This window comes from Balaenoptera ricei, chromosome 11 (assembly GCF_028023285.1).
Source record: "Balaenoptera ricei isolate mBalRic1 chromosome 11, mBalRic1.hap2, whole genome shotgun sequence".
NCBI classification, from domain to species: Eukaryota; Metazoa; Chordata; class Mammalia; order Artiodactyla; family Balaenopteridae; genus Balaenoptera; species Balaenoptera ricei.
This window is the reverse complement of record NC_082649.1, coordinates 12,085,713-12,096,580: the sequence shown is the minus strand read 5'-3', so window position 1 is coordinate 12,096,580 and position 10,868 is coordinate 12,085,713.

The following is a 10,868-nucleotide window of genomic DNA, read 5'->3' as shown; positions in this document are numbered from 1 at the left end:
GCCTTTCCACTAGTCACTGGCTCTTCTTGGAATGCTTCTGGTTTTTTTTTTTTTGCCTTAATAGCTTCTCATTCTTCAAAACTGAACATAGTATATACCCCAAAGAATTGAAAGCAGGGTCTTGAAGAAGTATTTATCCACCCATGTTCATGGTAGCATTATTCACAATAGCCAAAGGTGGAAGCAACCCAAGTGCCCATTGACAGATGAATGGATAAAACAAAATATGGTCTATACAATTGTCCCTCAGGGTCCACTGGGGACTGGTTCCAGGAGCACCCCTGACCCCCACCAATACAATACCAAAATCCTCTGATGCTCTAGTTTCTTAAATAAAGTGGCATAGTATTTGCATATGACCTATGTATAGCCTCCCTTATACTTTAAATCATCTCTGGATTACTTATAATACCTAATACAATGTACATGCTATATAAATAGTTGCTGTTGCACAGCAAATTCAAGTTCTGCTTTTTGGAAATTTCTGGAAATTAAAAGAATTTTTTTTCACTCCACAGTTGGTTGGACCCTCAGATGCAGAATTCATGGATACAGAGGGCCAACTGTACGTATAATGAAATGTTATTCAGCCTTAAAAAGGAAGGAAATTTTGACATATACTACAACACAGATGAATCTTGAGGACATTATGCTAAGTGAAATTAGCCAGTCACAAAAGGGCAAACATTAATACTATATGATGCCATTCACATGAAGAGGTTAGAGTAGTCACATTATACTGACAGAAAGGAGAATGGTGGTTGCCTCAGGCTAGGTAGAGGGAGGACAGGGAGTTACTGTTTAATGGGTACTGAGTTTCAGTTTGGGGAGATGGAAAAAGTTCTGGAGATGGATGGTGGTGATGGTGGCACAAAAATGTGAGTGTATGTCATGCCGCTGAACTAAACACTGAAAATGGTAAATTTTATGTTGTGTTTGTTTTACCACAATTAAAATAAATTAATTCAAAAAGACTTAATACAGACATATCTGACCCCCTCAATCTGGGATGGGTGTTCCTCCTACTTGACCCCAGAGCACATGATACTATTTACTTATTTATTTTTGGCTGCGTCGGGTCTTAGCTGCAGCATGCAGGATCTTTAGTTGCAGTGTGTGGGCTCTTAGTTGTGACGCGTGGGCTTAGTTACCCCGTGGCATGTGGGATCTTAGTTCCCCAATCTTAGTTCCCAGGGATTGAACCCGAGTTCCCTGCACTGGAAGGCGGATTCTTAACCACTGGACCACCAGGGACGTCCCTCATGATACTATTTTTATTATTAAACCATGTCATGCTTTTTTTATATTGTAAGGATGTAAGGTATCAATAATGTAAAACCTTTACCATCTTATCCACGTAGTTATTGTTCAGTAAACAGCAGTTATTATAACATTTACCAATTGGATTGTAACCTTTCTTACTAGTCTGTCTTTTTAGATCATAAAACCCTTGAAGACAGGAGCTGTCTCTTTAATCTATGTCTGCGAAGCCTATAGCAAGGTATCTGGCATATCGGTTCATCAAAAAACTAAATGAAGGTGAAACGGATAATTCGTGGAACCCTAAAACCAGAAAGAAACTTTGGAGACTAAGGACAACATTGCATCCACCCTCCCCAAAACTGAGATCATCCACATCAAGTGCACTGCCCAATTCCTGCACATAGTTAAGCATTTAATAAATGTTAGTTCTTGTTCCCTTTCCTCTCATTTTACAGAGAAAGGGATTGAGGTCCACAGAGGTGAGGTAATTGGCTCAGTTAAACAGCTTAGTCACGGAAGAGACAAGCGCCACATCTTCTGGTCCACCGAATCTTTTTCTATAACATGGGAAACATGGGATGTGGGAATGACCCTTGACCTCAACAGTAATAGGTTCACAAATAAGTTTTTATTATGGGAAGATTCAAACGTACAGAAAAGTAGGGAGGATAGCATTATGAGCCCTATGTACCCATGACTCAGCTCCAACAACTGTCAACGCTTTGTCATTCTTTTTGCATCTATAGCCCTCTACGTCTCACCTCTCCCCTCCCCTCCAGAGTATTTAAGGCTAATCCTAAACATCTTATCTAATTCTAACTGTATTTTTCATGGGACTCTTTTTCATGTGTTTCATCTCTAGAAAGGGTCAACTCAGTTGGAAAAGATTTCTATGAGGGAAAACCTCAATTCTTCTACTAAAAGATACTGGAAATCAGCTTCTCAAAACACCCATGATACTTGCAGATCTTTAGAATCTTGCCAAAGTATGCACCCCAAAACAGAAGTAACCTCCGATTTGCCTTAGTCTCTAGACATCTTCCAATTCATATAATCTGCTGAGTGTGCCTGTCTTTGTGCTATCATTCCCAACCTGTATGAATCATCCTCTGTACCCATCCCCAGTGGCAACCTCTGTGCTTTCCTGTTTTTTTTTTAATAGTTTGTATTATTATTTTTAAATTTTATTTATTTTATTTATTTATTTTTGGCTGCATTGGGTCTCCATTGCTGCGCGCGGGCTTTCTCTAGCTGCGGCGAGCGGGGCCTACTCTTCATTGCGGTGCACGGGCTTCTCATTGTGGCAGCTTCTCTTGTGGCGGAGCACGGGCTCTAGGCACGCGGGATTCAGTAGTTGTGGCTTGCGGGCTCTAGAGCGCAGGCTCAGTAGTTGTGGTGCATGGGCTTAGTTCCTCTGCAGCATGTGGGATCTTCCTGGACCGGGGCTCAAACCCGTGTCGCCTGCATTGGCAGGCGGATTCTTAACCACTGCGCCACTAGGGAAGTCCCTGTGCTTTTCTTTGTATAGTTTTACTTCCCCAAATGCCTTCTTTTTTCCAAAATCTATCAGTCCTTCAAGACCATTTCAGGAACTTTGACCTAAAACCTTTTTTAGATGGTCTCACCCTTGGAATGAGATGGCTTTTACAGTCACAGCACAGTCTTAACTATTATTTAATTGTTTCACTTCTATCAGTTTTGCCTCCTTAACAAGATTGCAGGTTCCTTGATGGCAAGGATTCTGTTAAAACATCTTTTTGGTGTTTCCTCTCATTCCTTCTGTCCCCATCCCAAGGCCATTGGCAGTGGAGAGCTCATACTAAATTGGTTATGACAGTGTGTTGATTAATCTTTGCACACTCATATTTTGAAAGTATAGTCTATGCAGTGATCTTGCCCGAAACATCAAATTTGAATCTGATCTGCTCTCTTTTTTTTTAAACATCTTTATTGGAGTATAATTGCTTTACAATGGTGTGTTATTTTCTGCTTTATAACAAAGTGAATCAGCTATACGTATACATATATCCCCATATCTCTTCCCTCTTGCGTCTCCCTCCCTCCCACCCTCCCTATCCCACCCCTCTAGTTGGTCACAAAGCACCAAGCTGATCTCCCTGTGCTATGCGGTTGCTTCCCACTAGCTATCTATTTTACATTTGGTAGTGTATATATGTCCATGACACTCTCTGATCTGCTCTCTTGATCCAACTTCCAGTTTCCAAGAAAACGGAACAGAGGACATCACAGGGATGCAAACTGAAAAATCTGCATTGTGGGAAACTTTCTAGGAAAAGTTTCTTCAATACATAAATTGCAGTGGGAAAAAAAGAAAAAAAACAGTTGGAGGGACAACGGATAAGAACTGACAACCAAGCACAGTCTGTGAACCTTGTGTGGATTCTGATCCAAGCAAACAAACTGAACAAACATATGACATTTATGAGATAATTAAATGCTTAATGGATAGTTTATGATGTGAAGGGCTTTATTTTTAATTCACTATTTGAAAAAAAATTGTGGTAAAATACATATAACAATATAAAATTTACTATTTTAATCATTTTTCAGTTCATTATCCAGTTCAGTGGTGTTGAGTACATTCACATTGTTGTGTTACCTTCACCACCATCCAGCCACAGAGCTCTTTTCATCTTGCAGAATTGCAACTGCACCCCATTCCCGCCTCCCCTCAGCCCCTGGCTACCACCATTCCACTTTTGTCTCTATGAATTTACTACTCTAAGAACCTTATGTGAGTGGAATTATACAGAATTTGTCCTTTTGTGACTGGCTTATTTCACTCGGCACAGTGTCCTCAAGGTTCATCTATGTTGTAGCAGGTGTCAAAAGGGTTTTTTTTTTTTTTTTAGAGGTAGTAATTGTTTTGTGTTTTGTTTAAAAAAAAAAAAAGAGTCCTTATCTTTTAGAGATACACACTGAAATATTTATGGATGAAGTGATAGAAAGTCTGGGATTTGTTCCAACATAACCTGGTGGGGGACTCGCTGGGGGTACAGCTGAAATAAAATTAGCTGCAAGTTATTAATTGTTGCAGCTGGGTGATAGGTACATAGGCGACCATTATGTCTATTTTGATCTATGTTTGACATTTTTTATAATAAATTGGTTTTAAAAAAGTCGTATCTAGAAGGGAATGTGTGGCTCATTTAACACTTCTGGCCCTCTGTGGCTCTCTGTTCTTTCTCAGTGAGGACATTTGTGGTCCAGGTGGGTGACGGCCTCTGTTCTCCGTCGGGCCAGGACTGGAGCCTGTGCAGAACTGCTTACAGGGCACTCTGTGCCCAGTGATACACTGCAAAGGGTGCATATAAATCAGGCATCTCTTAGCTACTCTTGTTGATAGATTGATCTGGCTGCGCTGTTAGAATCTGGGTAGGTGTTTAGAATCCAGACACAAAGTCAAGGGATTTGTCCTTGTGCTTGTTCCTTGCGTGCAGGGATTTATTCAGCATTACCCGGCCGGCCCTTAGGCCTAAAGGGGCCTGTACTGGGGAATGAGAGGAGACCCTTCTGGTGAGCCCCATCTTGGGCTTGTCAACTGTCAGAGGGCCTTCAGCCCGGAGTAGAGGGGAGGGCTGAGGAAAAACAGTCGCATGGTGCTAAGCTGGGTGAGAGGCTGGCTCATGCTGGGGAATAGAAAGTACATTGCTTCCCTCTAGGAGTTGAATTAACTCTTTCAGGCCAATAGAATTAGTTCAGTAATGACTATCCTGTTGCCTTCAGATTTTCCCGAATGGGGTTTTTAATGAGCTGCGTCCACCCCATGCTACCCATGCCACAATTCAACAGAATTGACTGGTAAACTCAGCCAACAACAGGTTTGACTAATGTCTTTTTCTCGGAATAGCCCAAGTGTTCTTGTGAAGGGATCAATTGCTGCCTTCAGAACCGAGAAGGCGCAACCTCATTAGAGGCTGCGGGTAGACGAGCCCTCTAATCTTCATTCATTTCCAGAGCAGGGATTGTAGTTTCTTGTACCACAGCCCATTCACGGGCCTTTTGTGTTCCTATCAAGTCTTAGTTCCTTGTTTCCAATTTGCTATATAATTTCTCTTCAGGCTTGTAGCTTCAGAGAAAAGGAGTAACAGTAAGCAAGTTTTAACTGACAGGTTTTGAAACCTGAAAGTTAAACATCTAGACAGGTTAGCAGCTGCATTGAAAACGCTTTAAAGAAGATTGCAGTTGAATTGATTTCCAGCTTTGCAGGTGGCAGTGTTTATAATTGAACGGCTCTGAAATGCGAAGGAAAGGTCTACTATTATTTGCAAAATATCTCATCTCCACATCCACGACCCCCAGCAGCACAGAAGGTTGGAGAAATAGGAAAAATAAGGACTAGTATTTTTTAATTAAAAGCCATCTTGGGAGGTTTTAAGGACTTCTCCCTACTTTCTTTTAAGCAGAAAAGTAGTGATGTTGCCCGCAACTGGCCTTTTAAAGAAAAGACAAGAGAATTGACACCTGAGTAGGTTGGTCAGTGGCTCCCATTTGAAAGATAAATTTGCTCTGTGAGACAGAGTGTCTTCAGTACCTTGGAAGAGATAATTAAACCAAATATTAGCCTGGAGTCTTGAAAGGGTTAACTCATCTCTCAAAGCCACTCAGTTTACTTCTAGAGAACACGTGTTCCCCTCAGCCACTTTCCCCCCACCCCAGGATGGAGCCCTTTGTTCCCTGGTCCTCTGCTGAGCTGGGGCTGTGCAGCTGGACTCCCCAAAGAATGAAACACCTTCAGTGTCAAGCTCTCCTTGCGCAGTTACCCCAAGGGGTCTACAGTCGGTTGGATGTTAGCACACAGATTTGTCCTTTGTGGCTGCTGGGTTAGTTAACTCAATAAAACAATCCAGCCTTACAGCCAGGAGTGCATCTGCTGTTCCTCAGGCCATCAGCTTTGGAGTCAGGCACACTTGGGTTTGGATCCTGACCCTAACCTTTTCCTAGCTGGGTGACATAAGTTAGAACCCTAAACTTGAGTTCTCTCTCTATAAAATGGGTTTGATAGGGAGCATCTATGGGGGAAGACTCAGTGAGTACCGTCGCTCAGGGCCTGGCTCTGGGTGAGTTCTCAAACCTTGTTAGCTTTTGTTACTGTTGTTATTATTACGAGGTCCTTACCCTCTGGGCCCTGCCTCCTTCTCCCTCTGATGAAATTCTCCGTAACTTCTCTGTGAGGTCTCTACAGGTTCTCCCCCTGCAGTGTTTCCAGCACAGCTTGTGGGTGCATTTGTTATAGCCCTTTACCATATTGTGTTGAAACTGCTTGTTTACCCCACCTTGCTGGCGGCTGTAGGCATTAAAGTAACGTATGTATGTGTCTGGCACAGGGGAGGCAATCAGAGAAGTGTAACTTCGTTTTACTTATTAAGTGTCTGGCTCACTAGGCACAATTTTATCCAACAAATGCTCACTGGATGTCACCTGGAAGCAGCGATCTCATGGAACCCTTACAACAATCTTAGGAAGTTGAGGAACTTCCCTGGTGGTCCAGTGGTAAAGAATCCGCCTTACAATGAAGGGGACGCTGGTTCGATCCTGGTCAGGGAACTAAGATCCCACATGTCCATGCGCCACAACTACTGAGCTCGAGCGCCTCAACTAGAGAGCCCTCGAGCTGCAAACTACAGAGCCCACGTGGCCTGGAGCCCGCGTGCCACAACTACAGAGAGAAAACCTGCATGCCACAACTAGAGATAGGCCCACGTACCACAACTAAGATCCAATGCAGGCATAAAAAAAAAAAAACAACAACCTAGGAAGTTGATACTATTATCTTCCCTGTTTCACAGCAGAGGAGGAGGTGGCTTGGAGTGGTCAAGTCAGCTGCCCAAAGCCAACTAGAAGGGAGTAGGGCTGGGATTCGAACCAAAGATGGTGAGAGCTGGGACCATATGTTCTCTATCTTTGCATTCTTAGAAGCTAGCACAGGACTTCCCTGGTGGTGCAGTGATGAAGGATCCACCTGGGGCTTCGCTGGTGGCGCAGTGGTTAAGAATCTGCCTGCCAATGCAAGGGACACGGGTTCGAGCCCTGGCCCGGGAAGATCCCACATGCCGCGGAGCAACTAAGCCCGTGAGCCACAACTACTGAGCCCATGCGCCACAACTACTGAAACCTGTGCACCTAGAGCCCGTGCTCCGCAACAAGAGAAGCCACGACAGTGAGAAGCCTGCGCACTGCAACGAACAGTAGTCCCCGCTCACCTCAACTAGAGAAAGCCAGCACACAGCAATGAAGACCAAACACAGCCAAAAATAAATAAATAAATAAATAAATTTATATAAAAAAAAAAAGAATCTGCCTGCCAGTACAGGGGACAGGGGTTCGAGCCCTGGTCGGGGAAGATCCCACATGCCGCAGAGCAACTAAGCCTGTGTGCCACAAGTACTAAGCCTGTGCTCTAGAGCGCGCGAGCCACAACTGCTGAGCGCACACGCCTAGAGCCCGTGCTGTGCAACAAAGAGAAGCGACCACAATGAGAAACCTGCACGCCGCAAGGAGGACGCCCCACAAGAGAAAGCCCATGTGCAGCAATGAAAACCCAACACGGCCCAAAATAAATAAATAAATAAATATACATATAAAAAAAGAAGCTAGCACAACTCCTAACACCTGGTCAATGCACCGTAAATATTGAGTGGATGAATTGGAGTCAACTGTCACTCTTTGGCCTACCGAGCTAAAGAGGATGCCAGTGAGTCTTACTTAGTTCAGCTCTCTGGGCTGGTCATTTGGCTGTTTGTTCTCAGATCCAGGCCTCATAATTCCCCTGATCTGCTCTGGACCATGCACAAAGGGCTGATCTGCAGAGGCATTTCCCAGACTCCCTTGCCGACTGGCTTCCAACTCAGTTCAGCCAATGCGAGGCTGCCCTGGGGGGTGCCGCAGGGGGTGCAGCCACGGCCAAAGATGCTGCCTAAAACGGAAATGAAGGGGGAAAATTCTCTGACTTCTCCTTTCCTCCTGCTCCGCAGTCTCCATCGAGTGCCCCCGCTGACTGAAAGGAGCTGGACGCCAGGGGCAAGGGCGCCTGAGAGGTGGAGCTTGCGCGGGTCAGTTCCCCTGTGATGCAGAACAGAGGGGTAGTGAATAAAGCTGACAACAGCCAGGGAAACTGTCCCTCCTTCTCTCTAGGTCAGAGTTTCTTCCAATCAGGAACTTGGCTCAGATACGTACAGAAGGTCCTAAATTGGGAGAGGTTTTCTGGAAAAGGAAAGGGGGTGGGGGTAGGGGGCAGGGTGGGGAGCACAGATGTTTCTTTGGGTGTTCTATTATTGGCATACATTTTTTATTTGCTGGCTGATTGGGGCTTGTGGAACAAGTCAAAATGGAAAAAAGTCAAAGTGGTATGTGTTTTTAACTTTCACTATTAAAAAAAAAAAATGCCTTTACCTTGTGACAAATGGCCACTTATCCTGAAGATGTTGTATTCAGTTAAGACTCCCACTAGGGTGGTCACGGGAACATCGTTCATGAATTTGTGGCAGAATGAGACTCATCAATAGCTTGCTTAATAAATATAGATTAAAAGGATATCCAATATCGGCCTTAAACCCACAAAGGAATATATATTTGCAGCAAGAGATCAAAACTCTAATGAAGGCAGCAGAAGATGGCTTTAAAGACAATTCCCTGTTGCAACTTGATGATGAAAATCAGTCTTAACTGTGCATTTAATTTCTTCTGTGGGTTCAAAGCACATCCTTAAAGTTTCATCCGAAGAAGGTTAATCATGATAGTCTTTGGAGCCTACAAAGCTTCTAATATTGGGCAGAGTTAGTAAAAGATACTTGTGTGAATAAAAACGTTTTGCTTATTTTAAGTGAGGTGTTTCTTAAAAAAAAAAAAAAGAAGAACCTGATAAAATACCATCTTTGCAGAAATCCCTGAAGAAACTAATATGGGAAAAAATATGGGATTAGTAAGTACAAAGCATTCATTTGTAAAAAATACCTTTCTTACTCTCCACAAAACCCATGTTTCCATAGCAAAATTCTGTGCGTGTAAGGAAAGGAGTCATTTTACATAAAAAGGAAATAAAAAAGGAAGAGCCACAACAAAACTCCTTCCTTGATGAGGTGGCCAAGACCTATTTAATGCAGGACAACATTTCAGAGGCCCATGGCAGGTCCATAAAACTTGTGCCCTCTTTCCTTCCTTTTTTCTCATTGATTTTACTTTTTGGCCTTCTCTGTGTCTTCCAAGACTGGCTTAAATTGTCAAATAGGCCATACTTTATGATGTTTACCTTTGATTCTACATACAACCCTGGTCCCACATCTTCTGTTCTTGCTTCCTCCTTATTTCTCTCCAGCTCTAAGCCTGAGATTCTTTTTTTTTTTTTAATATTTATTTATTTTATTATGTATTTATTTACTTAGGCTGCACCGGGTCTTAGTTGTGGCATGCGGGATCTTTTAGTTGTGGCATGCAGACTTCTTAGTTGTGGCATGCAGGCTTCTCAGTTGCGGCATGCGGACTCTTAGTTGCAGAATGCACACTCTTAGTTGTGTCACGTGAACTCTTAGTTGTGGCATGTGGGATCTAGTTCCTGGACCAGGGATTGAACCTGGGTCCCCGGCATTGGGAGTGAGGAGTCTTACCCACTGGACCACCAGGGAAGTCCCGAAGCCTGAGGTTCTTACATGTTACTGTGCGTAAGGATCAAATGAGAATTTGGGTTATAAATTCAGATTCCTGGGCCCTGGTGCCCAGGATTCTCATTCAGTGATTCCATGTTGAAGTCCAGGAATCTGGAGCTTCACCAAACACCTTAAGTATTTATGCTGTCGGTGTTGAGATATGCTGTCATGTTATTGGATAAGACGTGACCTTTTACCAGGGTATTTTCATTGTATTGAGGGAGGAAGGGATCTTTAATTGTGGACGTACAGGCATCAGCAATCCGTGTGTCTAGAGAGGTTCTAGGTGGAACACAGCTTCCTGGCAAATCCTGTTGTCAGGCCTGTAGTTTTTCTTGCTTTTCTTGCTGTTCCCCCTTTCCCCTGTAGCAGTGGGGGTGAGGAGGGCCCCTGGAGGTCAAAGGGATTCATCTGTCTCTGGTTTGAAATTCAAGGAGTTGGAGAGTCCATGACCCTTATTCTTTGGTAGACCACTTTCTAGCTTTGATAGGTTTTAAAATTTTAAGACAAGCTAAAAAATAATCAAAATCTGTACTCAGAACTTGCCTTACACATAAGAAGTTACTTCTGTAACATGAATGGAGGGGAATCGACTCTGGTTCCAAAGATGGTCCCCCACTATCTGTCAATGCACCTGAAATCCTAACCATTACAAATGATGGCCTTTGGACCCTGGAAAATTGTTAGACCTCAAAAGTCTCGCTATTACAATGCACACACTTCTGGGTCAATATTACCTTCAACTGGAGTCAGTGAGCATTTTGGTGATGGTCTAAGATGATTGGAATTGGGACCAAAAAGAATGTGGAGAGGATAGAAGAGTTTTGCTGGATGCTGGTTTTGCTTTCAGGTGAGAAAAATGTCAGCTCTTCCCCTTCCTTACTCTAATCACTCAAACTGTTAGCAGATAAGAAAATTTAAGTTGCAGGAAAAAAAAAAAAC